The sequence below is a fragment of the Saimiri boliviensis genome, chromosome 15 (assembly GCF_048565385.1).
Source record: "Saimiri boliviensis isolate mSaiBol1 chromosome 15, mSaiBol1.pri, whole genome shotgun sequence".
NCBI lineage: Eukaryota > Metazoa > Chordata > Mammalia > Primates > Cebidae > Saimiri > Saimiri boliviensis.
In genome coordinates this window covers 17391665-17412368 of record NC_133463.1, presented here as the reverse complement: position 1 = coordinate 17412368, position 20704 = coordinate 17391665, and the positions used below count along the sequence as shown (strand labels likewise).

The 20704-nt window shown below is 36.6% G+C and overlaps 1 long non-coding RNA gene across 5 annotated transcripts in view; it reads right to left on the bottom strand.

The window, feature by feature from the left end:
• LOC141581431 (uncharacterized) overlaps positions 1 to 20704 on the bottom strand; it is a 263107-nt gene that overhangs the window by 162414 nt on the left and 79989 nt on the right. For 4 of the 5 annotated variants that reach the window (XR_012514030.1, XR_012514029.1, XR_012514026.1 and 1 more), the window contains exon 3: positions 16537 to 16603. The exons of the other annotated variant lie outside the window; for it this stretch is intronic. This is a non-coding gene — a long non-coding RNA (uncharacterized LOC141581431). The remainder of the gene's footprint in view (positions 1 to 16536; positions 16604 to 20704) is intronic. 5 annotated transcript variants of the gene reach the window in all.

Genomic DNA, 20704 nt, shown 5'->3' with positions numbered 1-20704 from the left:
CCAGAAAACTTCCCTTACCTCCCTGTCACCATCTAGACTTTCTCTATAACTGAAGTGGGTTGCCAAATTCTGTAGGACAGTTAGCTAAGAGGCAGGAATTTGTTTTTATTAATAACAAATATTTAATTGAAAAATAAAAATTATGTATATGCAAAATATACAACATGATCATTTATAATCAAGATTATCACAATCAAATTAACATATCCATCACCATTTATGCTGTACATTAGATCTTAAGAAATATTCATCTGTTTTTGTGGCATATTTTTCTTTTAACATGTTAAAACTAAAGCCTATGTTTTCCAGCTTGAGTATGATTCCCTTTGTTGATATGTCAGTGAAATAAACTAAATAACTGGTGCCTATTTCTATGCAGTGGTTCTTGGTAGGTTAAACACCTTATATTTTTAATTGTAGGGTCTCTGAAGTAGGTCATCTATTCAGATTCTTTTCCTTACTCTGATTTATTTATTCTAAAAATGCATATTTCCCCCTCATTTTATCATCTCTGCAATCTGGATGAATCTTAAAATCAGTATTCTCACAGTTGTCTGACAGGCAGCATTTGTGGCCTAGGTTTGTGAACACCTTCCATTGACCACTTTAGATAAGGTTTATTTTTAAACCAGCATTGAAACATATTCAATTAAAGGAAATAGAGATATAGCACCTTGCAAACTAAAATCCAAAGAAATTATCAGTTTCTTATTGATTCAGTCTCAGATAAAGGGTTCTGGATGCTTGATCTTCAAGATCTTATTTTCACTTTTATTCTCAGAACTATTTATCAAACAACTGAAAGTCTGTACCCAACATCTTTCCATATCTCCATCCCCCAGACCTTGGTAACCACCATTACACTGTCTGCTTCTATGAGTCTGACCTTTTTAGATTTAACATATAAGTGAGATCATACAGTATACTTTTTCCCCCTATGTCTGGCTTATTTCACTTAGCATAACATCCTGCATGTTCATTCATGTAATTGCAAATGGCCATCATGTATGTATACCAGGAATTAGGTGTTGCACGTCATCTGTTTTCACCCCAGAGAAGATCATTCCCTACACACAAATAGAAACAGAGTCTTTTATGTACTGAAGGCTCAAAAGCAAGATAGGAAGACTCTTTCCTTAATTTCAGGTAGGTCTGTGGTCTGTTGCGAGCATAAGAGCCAACAGAAGGGAATACAACAAGGTCTCCCCTCCATGCAGCAGAGCCATGTTAGATGAAAGTGTATTGAACGCCAGGAATTAAGTGACCTAGAGGCTGAACACATAACTCTGCTACTCAACTGTGGATCAGAGAATTGGGTTAACAAACTCCCAACAGACAAAGAAAACAGAATAAAACTGCTGCAAACCTAGCTAATCAATTCCTTGTTGGTAAATATCAGATCTATATCACTATCCCCTGTATGAATGAAAATGGAAAAATTAAACTCCCACACACACACCCATACACACACAATTAAATGAAATAAACCAAAAGCAAGGGGTTGAAAATAACTCTACAGAATCAAGAGAAGGAAAAAACTCAGAGGAAGAAGAGAATTCTGAATGTGATTTACTATAGCTATAAGAAAAAAAATCACAAAGCAGAAATCAGAAAAAGAAATGATTTCTTGGTGAACTGTAAAAAAAAGTGGGGGCGTGGATTAGGGCAAGGAATGAGCAAAACTAATGTACTAAAAGCCAGTTACGAGCTGGGGTCCCCAACTCCTGGGCCATGGCCTGTTAGGAACCGGGTTGCACAGCAGCAGCAGGAGGTGAGCAGTAGGCAAGCAAGGGAAGCCTCATCTTTATTTACAGCCATTTCCCATTGCTCCTGTTACCACCTGAGCTCTGCCTCCGGTCAGATCAGCAGTGGCTTTAGATTCTCATAGGAGCATGAACCCTACTGTGAACAGCACATGCAAGGGATCTAGGTTGTGTGCTCCTTAAGAGAATCTAATACCTGGTGATCTGTCACAGTCTCCCATCACCTCCATATGGGACAGTCTAGTTGCAGGAAAACAAGCTCAGGGCTCCCACCAATATTGCATTATGATGAGTTGTATAATTATTTTATTATATGTAACAATATGATGATAATAACAATAAAGTGCACAACAAATGCAATGCACTGGAATCACCCCCAAACCACCCCCACCTCCCCAGTCCGTGGAAAAATTGTCTTCTATGAAACTGGTATAGAAAGGTTGTAGATTGCTGGTTAAACGAATATCAAACAATTACAATGTGTGTTTTTATTTGGATTCTCATTTTACTAACAAATAAATTGTTCAATGAAATGGATTTTGACCTCAGAGTTGGGAGCTGAAGTTTTAATACTCACAAAAGCAAAGGAGAGTCATCAGTTGTGTGAAGCATTGAGGTAGAGCCAAGCTTTCTGCCTATTCAAGAGATGCAAAAAGATAAAAAAGAAAACAAAACAGAAAAAAACCCTTGTTATTGAATAAAGAGCAGGAAATGCCACTAGAAAGTTGGGAAATGGCAAGGGAGCTGGCTAATTCAGAGGGTAGAGTTGGGATGTGTTAAAAACAAAGTGAATAAAAAATAATACTCTAAAGCAGTATCAGAACACAGGTGTGAGATAACTATCTTAAGGGCAAATAGAAATGTTGATTAACTTTTCAAGTTTCTTGCTATGCATGTTAAAATTTAATGGTCAATACTCAGAGAATGGAAAGGTAATGTATAACTTTCAAAGAGGAGACAACTGTCTAGTAAAGGAAAATAAATAGAATATAGATAATCCCAAAAGTCTAGTAGTGTGCAGGAAAAAAGAAAGCAGGGATAAGCCATGGTTAGTATAAACTTTAAAAAAGTTATATGAGTAAATGCCCCTTAAAAGCACAGACTCAGAATTATAGTAAAAAAAAAAAAAAAAAAAAAAAAAAAAAAAAGAAAAAAGAAAAAGAAACCCCAATCCAGCTGTAAACTGTTATAATATGTATGAAACATAAATTAGTACATGGAATGTTTGGAAGTAAAGGGATTAAATAAGATATTCAAGTCAAATTATTAAACAAAAGGAAACTGATGGGTTGATAATAGCAGAGGTCATAGAATTTAACATGATATGATAAAGAAATATTTCACCAAGAGAATATGACAATCATAACCTGCATTCATTGCAACCTTGCCTCCTCTTGGCCAAGGAAACCCCAGAGAAACCCCAGAGAAAACAGAGTTCTCTTGGCTGTGACAGGAAGGAGGATTTAGGCATTCCTATCTGACATTAATGTTAAAATAAAGATAAGACACACAAACAGACTCTGTGGCAGTAAGATACCAAATTACAAATAAGACCTAAGGCCATGGTAAGCAAGGGTTATGTCATGTCCTACAAATCATAAGATCTTGTTAAAGAGGTAATTTTTTCTATTAACCCAGTATAATACGGCTTAATTTCCAACCTGACTCTGATATAACATCACCTAACAGATAGTAGCCCTCTTTGTCTTAAGCATTCCTTTCTTCTGACTTTAAGTCTTTAGATAAAGCTTAATTTTTTCAATCACTTACCAACTGAAGAATCCCTAAAACCCACCTATGACTTGTAAGCCTCTGCTTTGAGATATTTCAGCTTCTCAAACCAATGTATACCTTCCGTGTACTGATTTATGACTTTATCTACTATTCCTGTCTCCCTGAAGTGTATAATACCAAACTATAACCCACACCTTGGCTCATTTTCTCAGACTTCTAGAGACTATGTATCCCCAAGCCGTAATCATTCATACTGGCTTGGAATAAATCTTTTAAAAATATTTTACAGAGTTTGATCTTTCTGTTAATAAAATGGATTGTTCTAAAGATATTGTTAGCCCGGGCAACAAACCAAGACCCTCTCTCTACAAAAGAAATTTTTAAAAAAATTTCCCAGGCATGGTGGCAAGTGCCTATAGTGCCAGCTAAAAGAGTGGAAAGATACTGTATAACTTCCAAAGAGGAGCCAACTGTTTAGCAGAGGAAAATAAATAGAATATAGGTAATCCCACAAGTCTAGTAGTGGGCAGAAAAAAAGGAAGCAGGGATAAGCCATGGTTAGTAGAAACTTAAAAAAAAAGATATGAATAAATGCCCCTTAAAAGCACAGACTCAGAAATTTATTTTTAAAAATCCTCCCCCCCGCCCCCCACTTTTTTTATAAGGCTGAGAAGGAAATATGCTTAAGTTCAGGGGTTTGAGGTTACAGTGGATTGTGACCACACCACTGCTCTCTAGCCTGAACAGCAGATAAAATTCCCTCTTCAAATATAAATAAAGAGACTGTTGCATTCTTAAAATAGACATAACTTCTTCTTTTTTTTTTTTTTTGAAGCAGAGTTGGAATAAAAATTGGCCTGGAACATGGCCCCAAAAGGATGTCTCAAAATTCTAAAAGGCTAGAAATCAATAATGAAAGTATGTTCTCCAAAACCATCTATTTGGATAATAAAGCAAATCTATATGATTCCAAGTTAAAAGGAAAAAATTACAATATAAATTTCAAAACATTCAGATGATGTTAGCTAATCACAAAGGAAGATAAAATCATTTCACTGCCAGGTGTGGTGACTCAAGCCTGTAATATCAGCAGTTTGGGAGACTGAGGTGAGAATCACTTGAGGCCAGGAGTCTGAGAACAGCCTGGGTAATGCAGCAAGACCCTGTCTTGACAAAATATAAACAAAAATCTAAAAAATTAGCTGGATGTGGTTGTGCACAACTGTAGTCTCAGCTACTAGAGAGGCTAAGGCAGGAAGATCGCATGAGCCCAGGAGGTCAAAGTGCAATGAGCTATTATCGTATCACTGCATTCCAGCATGGGCAAAAGAGAAAGACCTCATCTCTCAAAAACAAACAAACAAACAAACAAACAAACAAGAAAACCATTTCATTGTGCATGGTTATTTTATGAGCCTAGCACTTTCCTAAGTTTTAGTTTGTTCTGAGTCTTGGTGTCTCCTCATGTGGCCAGACCTTCCAGCCAGGCTGTTCCGTTCTCTAGCCTCTCCATATACTAAGGAAGCTCTGGAGATTGTTCCCTCTGCAGGTCCTACCATCATTTGTCTCACTCAGCAGACGATCATGCTGCGTGCGCCCAGATTTTTGTTCAGCAACCTACTCCAGAAACCTGGGAGTCTCTGGAGTTCTTTTTCCTCACTCTCCCACCAACCCTCTGGTCGTCTGCTTCGCAGATTTTAGCTCCCTGAACCTTCTCTAACCCCAACCTCAGTCTTGCCTACTCAGCCAGTATTGTGTGGGATCCCTGCCCTGCACACTAAGTCAGGAAATTGCCTCTAGACAGAAAGCCAGGGAAGCTATTCTCAGAGACCACAGCCTTGCACAGCTGTTGTGAAGTGCCTGAAAATAGTTTCATATATTTTTGTCCAGTTTTTAGTTATTTCCAACAGAAAGACTGGACTTATCTCAGTTACTCCCTCATAGCCAAAAGCAGAAATGAGAACCATATAATTTTTAGCACTTTCTCCCTATTCACTATGTGAACGTGAAAAGGTCCCTCTTGTGATCTGTATTATTCAGAGTTCTCCAGAGGAACCTAATCTGGAGATCCATGATCAGCCATCTGCAAACTGAAGAACGAGGAAAGCCAGTGGTGTCATGTGAGGACCAGAGAGCCAGAGGGCTGATGATGAAGATTCTAGCCCAGGTCTTAAGATCTGAGAATCTGGAATACTGAGAACAGAAAATCAATGTCCTACTTCAAGCAGTCAGGCAGAGTGTGAATTCAACTTTCTTTCTCCTTTTTATTCTATTGAGGTCCTCAATGGATTGGAGGATGCCCACCCACATTGAGAAGAGCCATCTGCTTTACTCCATCTTCCAGTCCAAATGCTAATCTCTTTAGGACAAACACTAACAGAAACACTCAGAAATCATGTTTAACCAGCTTCCATAGCCCATTCAAGTTGACACATGAAATTAACCAACTTGATTTCCAAACATATCTTCTTAGACCATGACTAATCTCTCCATATAAAAATAATGAGGCCATAATTCCACCTAACATGATACAACTATCCTTCATCCAACCAAAACACACTAACTCTTTCCCCAGAAAACAAAGTCCATTCAGGTAAGTTTGAAAGCCTCTTCCCCAAATTTCTCTATCACCGGTCTTCTAATCATATTGCTTTCAATCCCTGACCATCCAGTCAAACTGTTGACTATGTCACTTGTCCTTCTAAGTAAAATGAATAACCAGGCTTGCTGCTCAAAGTGCTGCCCATGGAGAGGATTTCTCTTCACCACTGTCCTTTAGGGATGTCTTAGACAGGGCCTATAGTGCTGCAGCTCTTCACTTTCAGGTGGTGCCTGCATATTAGGCAGGACAATTTGTAAACAAGGTGGTTTTCTGCCAACTGATTTTAAGAAACTTCCCATGAGGCCATAGGTGGAGGCTGGGAAACAGATGGTGGGGTAGCAGGAGTGAGGACCAAGAGCATTTGTGCCACTTCTTCATGAAACATATTTGTGCCTTCAGAAACTGCCCAGGCTAATGTATGTGCCACTTCCATTTGATGATGCAGTGCTGGTGTACATACCCAAATTTATGGCTTGGTGGATCAGATAACACCAAGTCCATGATAGGAATCTGAATGGTAACTTGATGGCCAAAGTTAAGTATTTGATATCTACAAAAGTCTGTAGACAGCAGGACAAATGCTGTCTCTCAAAAGAAGAATAGTGATCTGCCTCCGCAGATCACTGGCAGGGCTTTGCTCCAAAATCCTGAGGGTCTGCACTGCAATTCACCTATAGAGTCTTGCCATAGGCCACTGAACAGCATCATTAACTGACACCACTAATTCAAGAAGCAGTGGATCCCTTGGATCACGTGGCCCAAGTGGCAGAGCAGCTTGCACAGCAGCCTAACCTGCTTTAGAGCCTTTTCCTGTTGTAATGCCCACTCAAAACTGTAAGATTTTTTTAGTCACTTCATAAATGAATCAGATAAACACATCCAAATGAAAATTTGTTGCCTCCAAAATCCAGAGATCCACTAGTCATTATGCCTTTGAGATAATTTCAACCTTTATCTCCAACAGCAAATGGAGATAAAGGTCTCCTTTTAAGGGCCCACATAGAAACTTTCTGGGTATTTATATGGTGCTTGAGGTACAAATTCAAATTCCTGAGATCATCCTTTTCTTTCATCACTTTATCCAACAACATAAGAGGCAACTAAGCTGTGTTATTACATTGCTTGGTTAGGAGCTATTTTGCATATTTCTGTTACCAGTTCATATAATAAACTATCAGTCCTCATTTTACTACTACAAAATAGAATGAGTCAGTAGCATCTTTAAATATAATCAGATTAGAAAGGCAATTGCAGAAACCTCAGAAACCATTTAGAAAATCCATCCTTAAAATTCTGTTCTTTTAGAACCACTTTTGATACCAAAGTCTGCATTAGTAATGCTTCTCTAGAAAAATACAAAACATATATCTATATGTAATTATGATGATGATGATGTATTTATTGGATTATGATTACAGAGACGTCAGTCTGTAAGTTGGTGACACAGGAATATCAATATTCAAGTTTGAAGGTCTGAGTGGTGGAGAGGCAATGGTATAAACTCCAGTCTGAGTCTGAAGTTCTGACAACCAGGGGTGCTGAGGACAGAAGTTCAATGTGCCAGCTCAGGTAGTCAGGCAGAGAATCCAATCTGCCTTCACCTTTTCGTTCTATTTAGGCCCTTGATGGATTGGATGATATTCACCCACATTGGGGAAAGACATCTGCTTTACTCTACCCACCAATTCAAATGCTAATTTTATTCAGAAACATCCTCACAGATACACCCAGAAATAATGTTTACCTAGATATATAGGTATCTCATGACCCAATCAAATTGACACATAAAATTAAGCATAGCACGATAATCTTTTTCTTTCTTGTTTTTCCCCCATGATTTCAAGACAACTTGAAATGTGGCAAATTTGAATTGATACTTGCAAATGATAATCTTCTCCATTAATTGTTCTCACAATTATCTTTCCTTTTAATTTTCATCTACATAGCAACAATAAAGCTTATGTGGTCATAATATTACCTCAACCAAGTTACCACAATTTACAGCTGAGTTCCTCAGTCTTTTTGTTGTTACTATTCAACTCTTCCATTGGGGACATGTACAATTTGGCTTTACCCATGCTGGGGAATTGATGTATAAATGCAGTATAAGTGGCCTAGAAACCCTTGTCATGGGCCACTAGATGCTATTCTGCTATCCCCAAGTTGCTGCACAAATGGCAGGTTTTCTCATGGGTGCTCCATACTCCTCCCCTTCACCTCTTTCAATTAGCCCTACTTACTCCCATAGCCACTGAAGGATAAAACATTTCATTATAAGAAAACTCCTTTGAAACTCCTTTCCCTCCCCTCTGATTTCTATTGAATAAATGAATGGAAATTCATTATTCAATGAATAATGGAGGATCCTTCCTTTGCTGCTGCCTAACATATCACACAGCTGATCAGTTAGCAAATGCGTTAATGGTTCCCCTTCCAGATATAGCAGGCCTTTCTTCCTGGAGATTTATTACATGGTCAGTATATTAGATAAGAAAATGCATGTGCTGATGAAGGAAATGTGTCCTTAGTCCTCTGGCTAAATCTTAACCATAAGCTATTGAAACCATCGTGATAAATTTTATTAAGTTTTAACTTCCTTGTTTAAGGTGTATAAACTTCCCTGAACGTTATTCAGGGAAGAAAGGAGGGGGAGAAGCTAAAATAAATCCAGCTTGCAGCAAAAGCAGCATGAGGTCAGCCTGCTCTCTGACCTGCTTCCTCATAGCTGTTTGGTTCTAAATACCTCAGAATCACATAGATCCTGTTAAAAGTTCCCCTTTTAAAGGATATTGATAACAACTTGAACTGCTCTATTGATTGCAACTTGAACATTATAGAATGATAAGCTTTTCATTTGAGATATTCCTTCAGGTTCTGGATATCACTGAAACTACTGATGTCAGTTGGTCTTAAGGTACCCATGAGAAGCTGACTCACCAAAAATGCAATTACCACATCCTACTGATTTCACACCCCTTACACCAACCCATCAATGACCCCAATTTCCAACCCTTCACCTCCTAGAATTCCTTTAGAAGCCCCAGCCCAGAATTCTTCAAGGAGATAGATTTGAGGTTCTCCTCCTATCTCCTCACTCAGTGCCCTAAGATCATTAAGCTCTTTCTCTGTTGCAAACCCTGCTGTCTCTGTGTAATTGATCTGTTACCACACAGTGGACATACAGAACCTGTTGGTCCTATATCACTATTCTCATCGCTTAGTTTCATGAAAATCATTTGAAGTAAGCAATAAGCATAAGCATAATTGTACCACTGAAAAAGTAAATAGGTAAAAAGAGAAGCTAAATGTTTGAGATATTTTCAGTTGAGTTTATGATGGCTTATATTACAAGTGAAGCCCAAACTTGGTACCAGTGAAAATTTTCTGTTTTGCTTGCATATATCATATTTTGTTTCATTTAGTTGGCTAAGTAGCATTTTGTATGTTTTAGGTTGAAGATGATTTAAATACTAATAATTGTTACTTATTTAATTTTAAGAAATTATCTGGGCTGGGCACAGTGGCTCACACCTGCAATTCTGGCCCTTTGGGAGGTTGAGGTGGGAGGATCACTTGAGGTCAGGAATTCAAGACCAGCCTGGGCAACAGAGTGAGATCCCATCTCTACCAAAATTTTTTTTCAATAATAAATATAAAATAAGAAATTATCTGCAATAATTTTCTTGCATTTTTAACTAAAAGATTCCATTTGAACATACTATACTCTATGCCCTCATGTTATTTTTAATTTTCATGACAAGATCAGGACAATATGCAGCCTATATTTATCCAATTTTCATAGCATAACATGGAAAAAGAGATTATGCAGAGAGAATATTTTAAAATATAATAGCTACCAAGATTTTTAAAAGACAATAAATTACTTATTTATGAAAATGGCAAATAGAATCTTCTAAACTCTACAGTTTTTCTGTTATAAGATTCCCAAAGAAACTCCATAATAATATTTTCAAATGTTTCCATAAGAAGGAAAGTTTATGAAACGTGTTTAAATATTTATGGAATGTTAAAAATGAAGCATTAATTGGCAAACAACTTAATTAAAATGCTTTCTCAAGTAATTAGCAACAAATACTTCCCTATCTGTTTTGCATGCCATTTGTCTTGTTGTGTTTGTTAAGCCTGCCTGTCAGTCAAACTTTGCTTCAGGTAATTTTTTAGCTCTGTGGGGAAAATCTTCAAAAATTACATCTGAATTTAAAATATTTTGATTATCATTTTTATCTAACAAATTCTTGTTTTCACTTCATCTTCTATACGTCCCAGTAAACCACCACCTTGGGAATTTAGGGCCTGAAGATGAAATTTTGCATCAAGGCATTACTGAGTTTCCACAAACACTCTCCAGAGAACAAACTGAATCAATCTAGAATCAACAAACAGTGCAGTTAATTAATGAGAACACCATAAGGGAGCTTTTTTAAACAATGTTGACGGCTGCTGCCTCAGGACCAATAGCACCAGAAGTTATTGCTGGTTTGAAAGAAGTGACTCTTAGGGCTCCCCCGAGGCACCTTTTGCTTACATTAGCTGTTTACCACAACTTTTCCTTTCATTTGCACCCTAGGGTAAGTACACTTATTTCCTAAATTACTTTTTAAGTGGTGCTTATTTCTGCCAGTAGCCTGAGGTGCAGAGCGAAGGTACCACAGAGTAAACAAAAACAGAAACCAAGTCTGAAAGAGTACTGAGAAAGTCTGCAGAAAAAGATAACCATACTGAATGGTTGTTTTCCAAGCCGCTAGTCCTGAGATGGCACGTGAAGCCTGGAGGCTTCTCCCCAAGCCTGGTCTAACTAAGAGGAGAGCAAGGCTTTTCTGGGAGATTCAGCAGGGTGATGCTGTCAGGTATGGACTGTGAGAAAGACGTAAATATTTATTTTGGGCAAGAAAACTCTTTAACACTAAGACAACTAGAAATACTTGGACCTTACAACAAAGTTTTGCTGCATCTTGGTATTAATATTTAAAGGCAGGGATTAAAAGACAGATCTAGCTCCTGCCCTGAGTTTGTAGTCTGTTGAAGAAATCTTAATCTAATAATTATACCAATACATAATTTTTAAAATGTGAAAAGTGTGTTGAAAACAATACTGGGTTCTATAAAAGAATCGAAAAATGTTCAGAGGACATGAATGGCCATATAAGGCCATTTTCTTTTGTGATGAAAACATTTGAAATACAGTAAGAACAATTTAAGAAAGATGTAAAGTTTAGGGGTTTACAAACTAAGATATTTATCTCGGCATCTTTTCTTGAGAATTAAAATCTCATCTGAAATACAGAGTTTGTCAAGATGTCAGCTTCTTCAAACTATTCTGTGCAGTTCCAAACTTTCAAAATTTGTACACCCACGTAAGACTATTTTAGTAGAACAAGTAGGCATTAAATTCAGTGTCTTAATTCTCTTTCTTATAATTAAGATTTTTAAGTTTCTTAGCAAGAAGAGAAGATTAATCATTTAATGAATAACAAAATATAGCTTCTAAATGTTTTGGTCGTAAGATACATGGTTTTGTATTAATAGCAAGAATATAATAGAAAAATGGATATTTATCAACCACTTTCTTTGGACAAAGAAATATGCTATATTCTTATATTTATTTTTAATATTCAATTATAGTTTAAGTGTCTTATTAAACTGCCAAATTTGGATTTACTTTCTAGTCAAGATTCCTGTTCTCAACTGTTCATTTTAGTTTTTAACCTGAGAATGAGTAAGATGAAATATTACAAATCATGCTGGTGAACATATTTTAAAATTTAGGATAGCGCTTGCATCTCCTTTTATTTTTATTTATATTTATCACTGTGTGCCCAATGCAAAAACAGTGCTTCATTGTTGAAAGTGGTAAATGAATAAGTCAGATACTTGGAAATACCTTGGTTTTTATTGTTTGAATACGTACATGCATCCTGGGCGATGGCGGAGAGGAAGATAGCTTGTGAGCACCCTCATGCGTAATTCTTCCCAGCTCCTTTTTTATAGGTTATATAGGTTATTTGCCGCCTAATAAAATTAAATTTTATCTGATGAAAGGTGCCACAGTTTGTTAAGAGGAATTTTTTTTAGATTGATGGGGCCATGAGGGTTGAACAAAAGATGAAAACAAGAGCAGCCTGGAATTCTAGGCATGCTCCATGGTAGACACAGTCAAGTGTTACGGAGCCTATGTGATAGGATTGCAAACTTCTGGTAGTACAATACGCAAGTGGAGGAGGGAGGAAATTGGGTCTACATAACTTATATACTTTATTCCACCTCTTATGCCTCTGTTTTGAAATACTCAAAGGTTTATTGGTAAATGTGATTCTTCTCTTCACTTTGATATTCACATATCCTTCTAATCTCTTCCACAAATTTGGGAATTTCCAATAATAAGGCAAGTTGCCTAAACTAATGTGACATTGAGGTCACACCTGAATCAAATAAAACAAAAGTGGTAAGAGCTGGAAAGTCACAGACCTCCATAGAATTATTTATTTACAAAAGGGAATGTTTTGGGAGATGAAAACTTACCTACTTTGTCCCCAAGGAGTCTGATGGTCACATTCAATGATCACAAAACTGAAGCCCATAGAGAAACAATGAGTGTGCCACAGAGGAGACTTTAAGGGAAGGAGGAAAGGTTGAGGCATTTGTAAAACAAATTTTAAGGTTATAATATTTAGGAAATGCATTAAATAAGATATTGGCTGAAACATTAAAATCCTGAGTAGCTAGGATTACAGGTACATGCCACTACACTCAGCTAATTTTTGTATTTTTAGTAGAGACAGGGTTTCACCATGTTGGCCAGGATGATCTTGATCTCCTGACCTCGTGATCTGCCTGCATCTGCCTCCTAAAGTGCTGGGATTACAGGTGTGAGCCACTGCACCTGGCCAAGAAGGAAGGCCTATCTCCTTCATCTTAAAATAGAAGTTCCCTAGGAAGCTCACAGAGTTTCACATAGGAAGTTCATATAGCAAGGAGTATTCTAACGTAACTGAAATTCCGCCCCCCCCCAAAAAAAATCAGTCTGGTTCTACATCAATCTGCAATTATTCTTGATTATAAATGCCATATTGAGGAGTCTAGGGTTCTGGAACAAGTCTGGATTATTCTACTATAGGCTGGATCATATCTGACCTAAACCCATAAGATTACCTTTAGCTTCACAGAAGGATGTGAATGGTGGTGTGAATTTGCACCAAATTAGATTCCCAGATAGCCTCTTTCTTTGTGGGTGACTTGCTCTTTCCGAGAATTCTATTGTTGAGACTTGGCCAGAATTTAGCCAACCTCCATGGTGTCAAGGCCATCTGGGCATTTGCCCCAACGTGTTGAACATGTTGTCAGATCCAGAGATATATGTGTACAGAAGGGAAAGTTTTGGTTTCACAGAGCATTGGAAATACCTCCTAAGAAGAGAAGTGTCGGTTTGGATTAAATGGTTTCCAGTTAAACAGATGGGGTACCAGCCTCTTGGGTTTAAAACTGGCACAGTCTTTTAGGGCATTCAATAAAAGAATCAACAGTGTTTAAAGAGAAAGCAGAAACACTCGGGTCAAAAAACATGACATGTTTTTGCACGCCAATAAAAAAGTCGACAAATCTACACATTAAATGTGCCAACAAATTTTATTCCTTGACAATGTAAAATTACATAAATTAATAAAGATTATGACACTCTTTTTGATTTCAAAAAATTTTTCCTACAATCAAATTTTACGTGAAAATTCTCAATTTTGTAGGAAACTTTTTGTTTTCTATTGTGTAGAATTAGAATTATCCATGACAAATGTTGGTCTCTTTCTCCTATCATTCAACCAAGTTCTCAAGCTACAAGTAAGGTTTAATGAAGAGTGTGTTCAGTGTATTATAATAAGAATATACTGACTGACTACTTAACATGCTGTAGGTACTGTGCTGGTTTCAAAATATGAATAACTCTCAGCTTCTGCCTTCAAGGATTTATTCTTCTTCTTTTTTTTTTTTTTTTTTTTTTTTTTTGAGATGGAGTTTCACTCTTGTTACACAGGCTGGAGTGCAATGGCGCGGTCTCGGCTCACCGCAACCTCCGCCTCCTGGGTTCAGGCAATTCTCCTGCCTCAGCCTCCTGAGTAGCTGGGATTACAGGCACGTTCCACCATGCCCAGCTAATTTTTTGTATCTTTAGTAGATAGAGACGGGGTTTCACCATGTTGACCAGGATGGTCTCGATCTCTTGACCTCATGATCCACCCGCCTCAGCCTCCCAAAGTGCTGGGATTACAGGCTTGAGCCACCACGCCTGGTCAAGGATTTATTATTCTTGAATGTAGACATTCATTCTGCACCTTTTATTTTTCCTGCTTCCACATTCATTATAAGGGAAAGACATTCCAGAAGTGAGTTCCAAACTGGAGGTACTGCCACCGTAAGAGTCTCAGAGACTACGGATCCTCACATCCTCCAGCCCCCTATTTGAATACCACTGATATGGTAGAAGGGTATCAGCCTACAATCCAATAGATGTAACAAAGGATTTCAGGTATTATTGAGAAATCTGCATCAAGTGCAATGGAGGGAAGACAATGAATTCAATTTTATGTGTTTTTCTCAGCTTCTTTTGAAGTATCGACATAGACTGTCCAGCATTCTGTGTGTTTGGAGTTCAGGAGAGAATTTCATATCACAGATACAGGTCTTAGGATGATCCACACATGGATGGATGCAGTCATACATTCAGGTGAGTGTGGGCGTGTAAAAGGCATACTGAGGAAGCACAGGTGGCAAAGGAGTCCAGAAAGTGGGTATGTGGTAAAATACAAGGGATGAAAGCATCTTCCCAAGAGAGTTAAATGGTTTTTAATGCTCAAATAATATAAAACCTGAAAAGAATTATTTGGGTATGACAATTTTGGTGTAATTGGTAACTTTTCTCTGAGTAGATTTCATAGCAGTGTGAGGATGAAGCCCAGATTTTAAGGGGAAAAATAGAAAAAATGTGTCTATAAGGAACTTGTGAATTCAAAGATTTATCTTTTGTGTAACCTGACTACAAAAATCCCCAAATTATAAAGTGTAGAATACAAAAGTCTTCAAGTGTAAGTAAGGAATTGGGGAGGGGAGTTATTTTTTTGGTTTCTTTGCATTTGCTTCCTTTTATTTGATTAAAATTATCATTAGTAGGATTATAGGATTATTGGAGTTAGTTAAGAATAGGAGTTTGAAAGTAGAGAATAGAGAAATTCAGGAAAGAAGAAATCACACTTTACAGAAATCCTCTTCATGATTAAAAAAAAAAAAAAAGAAAGAAAGAAACTCATGAAACAGGGTAAAAACAAAGAAAAAAGACTTTATGTGAGCCAAAACCTTAGAACAACCCTGGCTTCTTAAGATAACTGCAAGATGTATCACATTTTGGAACTAAAGTGTTTAATGACTCAGTATTGTAGAAACTGCCCAATCAATGAATTAAAATCTATCAAAAATACACAGACATCTTAACCTTTATGTATCAAATGCTTGGCATTGTAATACACAAAGGAAAAGCTGTTGTGAATATAATGAGAATTAAACAAAGCCACAGTGATAATAGAACTCCTTGAAAAACTCTTCTAGAATTTCACAGGACAAATAATCAACAAATAGACAAACAATTGCATGATTTAAATAACTGGCTTGATTCTATGTACATGAAATATTTCCAAAACTTAATTATATACTAAAAAGCGAATCACTTTATTAGAAAACTTAGAAAGGCTTATAAAGAAGAAATTCATAACAGAAGAAATACAAATGGATAAATAAGGAATATACCCAACTGTACAATTAATCAAATAAATGCAAAATAAAATTAAATAATCTTCCTTATCAGATCAAAAAAGATTAAAAAACAATGATGCCCAATGATGGTGAGAATATAGGACACTATGAAGTTATTTACATTATTGGCGTGGGTATAAACTGACAGTTTTCTGGAGATAATTTAACAATAAAACTAAATTTTAAATATTCATACACTCTGGTCAAGAAATTCTACTTTTAATACCTTCTTCAAAAAATGACAGTTTAAAGATGTATATGCAAGGATGTTCTCTGCAGTGATGTTAAAGGATCCATAATTAGAAATCAATGGGAGAGTTTAAAAATAAATGCAGCTATGCAAATGTTAAAAAGAATAAACCAACACTTTATGTACTGACATGGAAAATGTTAATAATAGATTAGGTAAGGAAAGCCAGTTGAATGAAGAATAATAAATTCTGATCCTGTTCAAATAAATTAGAAATATATATATGTATATGTGTAGCAGATAATAGGCTGGTTTTTAAAAATTGAAATCTACCTTTATTTGAAGGGTTACTTAAATATTTCTCTTAGGCAAATATGGAGCTTTTTATAATTCAGGTAAGGTTATCATTTACTGGTAAACAAAGCTGGCTGTACCTTATATCATGCTTGCACAAGAAGGAAAGGAAGTAATCAACTTCTGCTCCTTCAGATCTGAAGATACCTAAAGATAATGAGATGGATTAGAGTTGTCTTCTGAAGGCCCATGGCAGGGAAAGCTCCTGAAATAAAATTACTTCAAGAAAATAATGAATACAGTCTCATGACCAGGGCTGAGATCCTGAGATTTGTAGAGGAGAATTTTTCTAGTGGAGCTTTTAGCGAATCATGAAATAACTTAAGACCTCACTGCATGAGTGTTTGTGCTCTGGGAAACCACAAATTATAAACTAAAGAGAAATGCAAAGCATTTATCCTACAAGTATTTTTTGAGTTCTCACTGCAAAGAAGTTAGCATTCAAGGTGCCTATATTATAATACTGAATCAAGAATATAAACATCCTTTCCTTTAAGGCACTTACAGTTTAGTGGAAAGAAACAATTAGTAAACAAATAAACTTTTTTTTATACTAGGTGATGTTGAGAGCTATGAAGTGAAACATTGTGAGGAGTGCCAGAGCAGAAATGAAGTATTCACTACGTTGGCCAGAATAGTCTTGATCTCCTGACCTGGTGATCTGCCTGCCAGCCTCCCAAAAGTGCTGTGATTACAGGTGTGACAGCTTACAGGAAGACTTGGTAAGGTGAATTTTAAGGAGATACCTGAAGGAAGTGAAAAACAAGTCCTACGGATATCTGGAAAAGAGAATTGCAGATTGATGGAACGGCAGAGCCAAATTTGCTAAACGTGCTTCTTACATGATGGGGTTCAGAAAACAATATCCCAAAATATGGTGCTCTGATATGTTGCACTAAAGAGGCAGCCCCATGGCCTCTTTCTGACCTTTTCCTGTATCTCTGCCTCTCTGATTTTCTTATTTTTCCTCAAATAAGCAAAACTCTCTCTGGAATTCCCTTTTCTGACAAAGAAAACTTTGTTTCAAAAGTAATGCAATTGTTTTAAGACCCTCTCTTTAGGAATCTCAACAAATTACCAGAAAAGATTAAGCATGGCAAAGAGAAGAGAATATGAGTTGTCACCATGCCTAGAAAGACTTGTACCTATTTTTTTTTGAGAGCAGCTCTAAGAGATTTCCTGAAAGGCTTTATCTGCCTAATAATACAACTTTTGTTCACAGTGAACTTCCATCCCTCACCTTCTTGCCACCTTCCCCAGAGCTCAGAGGAACTTTGCCCCAAACCATTGCCCTTTGGGCTCATTCATTTTTTCTGAAAATCATTTACTCCTTCAGCCCTTATGTTCTGTTGCCCATGAAGACTGATATATAAGCATTTGGTCCTCATTAGGTTACTGGTTAATCATTATCCTGTGATTCTCCCATGCTATAAGCACATTAAATAATACATTTTCTTTCATTCATCTGTCTATTGTCAGTTCATTTTCATATAAATGGAAATGTTCAGAGTAGTTGAAGATGAGTGATAGTAAAGAACCAGGCTATGAAGGGTGCTGTAAGCCATTTTTAGAATTTGGGCTTTTAATCCACAAAAGAGAAGGATGTTCAGTAAAGGAGGATACTAGGTTGAGTTTAGCATTGAGAAACCAGGTTTTCAAAGGGTAATCGTTGTCTGCAAAGAGACCTCTATCAGCCATATTCACAAGTGTATAGACAATGTCCTTTGAGAGGGCATTTCACAGAAGCAGAAAAATAGCTATAGCTGACTTTTAATGTAAAGTATGAATTTTTATGGGTGTAGGGAATGGCTTTCAGTCTTCCACGAAGTTTTAATCTTTTGCAACAATCATATTACTAAGCAAAATAAAAAAGTTATGGCAAGCATACTATTTTAAAAAAGAAAAATATAACATTGAAAGGTAGCAGTCTATGATCAAAATCACAGAAAAAGAGGGAAGAAAATATGTAATAAGTATAAGGGAAGGTATTGTATTTTTAGGCATATTGATAGAAGATCTGAGGAATTTCCATTAAGATGTCCCTAATCTCTTCTGGAGCATATAAAAAAGGTTAATTTGCTTACAAAAACTTTCTAGATGTTGGAATTGGGGACTCGAAGAGATTGGCAAGCATTTGAAATAGCTGCAATGGGAAATGGTGCTGGGAAAACAGCTGAAATTGAGGACTGTAAAAATATAGTGTCAACATTGCTCACATTTATGTGATGTCTTCCAGCACTCCCCCAGCATCTCAGTAATGAGAGTAGAGAGGGCAGATGTTTGGATTAAACCAAGTTTCTAAATTGCAGTATAACATGGACCAGGTTCTGGGAAGCCATGATGTACTAACAGGGATGAAATTCATCACCCCATCTTAAGCAACTACACAAGTAGACAAAATGCATAAAACACAATTCTCAGATATTGCTGAAAGCCCAAAACAATGATCTCTGAGAGAAAGAAACAAATGAGGTGAGACCTATAGTTGCCCAAGCTAACTGCTTGTAGAAACCTTTCAAACTGCAGTACAAGGAGAAACTCAATCAGAGTCCAGAGGCCTGGCTGAGCAGAGGAAGGCCAAGGTGACTAGAATTTCTGGTGGGAAAAAATAACTCAGAGAGAAATGAACTGCTAGTGATGTCTCCAGAGATCTTCAGACAGTTTCTCTTGAATGTTTGACTAAGAAGTGCTCTGTACATTCATGGTGGGAGGAAATTAGCAGAGGCTGAGGAAAGAACTATAAGAAAGAAAAGGAATAAGTATAACAATCCTTGGAATTGAAAATAAGATTATGAAGATTCTGTTTCAGTCAGGCAGAGTGGAAAGATCTCCACATAAAAGAGGAATCAAGTAGAATCTAGAAGGATATTGCCTTAGTAGTGAGGCTCTGAACATGCCCTATAAAAGCTTGAAAATGAGCCTCAAAAGAAACAAACTGATTCCAAGTAACTACTCTGTCTTAAAACAAAGCCCAACAATATTGAAACAAATATAAATTATAAAATTCTCAATGCCTAATATCCAAGAAAGAAAACACCATTTATGCAAAGAAGCAAGGAAATAAAACTCAAAAACAAGAGAAAAAATAAGCAATAGAAATGGACACAGAAATGGCACATTAAGAGAATCACCAAACATTATTTAACACTGCCAAGTAACATTAAACCCACTATCACAAATATACCCCACATGCTTTAAAAAACAGAAGAAATTATGAACATGATAAGAAGGGTAATGGAATATATTAAAAACTTTGAGGGTAAAAAACACAATATATAAAATTAAAAATTCACTGGATAGAATTAAGAGCATATTAGACACTGCAGAAGACATAATTAGTGAACTATAAGACGTGGAAAGAGAAACTATCCAAAATAAGATTCAGAGCAAAACACCACTGAAAAACGAACAGAAAAAAAAGAACATCAGAGACCTGTGGAAATTGCCAAGTGAGTAGTACAGTGTAATTAAAACCCAAGAAAGACAAGAGAAGGGAGAAAGACGAGAGAAGAAATAATCATAGAAAAATTTCTAAACTTAATGGAAATTATAAATTCACAGATCTAAAAATTTAATAAAGTTCCAACCAAATAAAAATGAAAAACTATCCCAAAATATATCAGAATAATCAGGGAAATAGCAAAAAAAAAAAAATCTTATAAGCACACAGGAAAAGAAGGATATCTTTATAATATAAAGACCCAAATCCTGTTAACCTAACATTTTATACCTATCAAAACTGCCTTTCAAAAATGAAGGCAAGACTTCTGGCTTCCACTTTGAATGTAGAAATCTGAAGAGAGTCTTTCTAATCAAGGAGAATAAGAAACAACAAAAAAAGACAACAGTATACTAAAGAAGAAAAAAAGCCAACAGTTGTTTGAATAATGAGAAAGCTGAGGTCACAGGATAATGAACTAGTCTGAAGGATAAGGAAAGGTAGTTGCTTCTAACAAACAATAACAATAACAAAAATAGGATGCAGACCTGCTTATCTAGGGCATTCCCAGGGTCCATACAAGCTAACAAAAAGAATTAAGCTAAGGTTTTTAACAAAACATTAAATGCTGCAAGTGGGCTAGTGTGATAGTGATATTATAGAATTTATGGGAGTCACAGACACAGGAAAAGACAAGTTCACTGTTGGGCTCTTTTCTTCTCCATGGATCTCACCAGGTGCTCAAAAGAAAGATTGGTAACAAGGAGAAAAACTGAAGGAGGCCTTCCTTGTTGAGGTCTAGTAGAGGG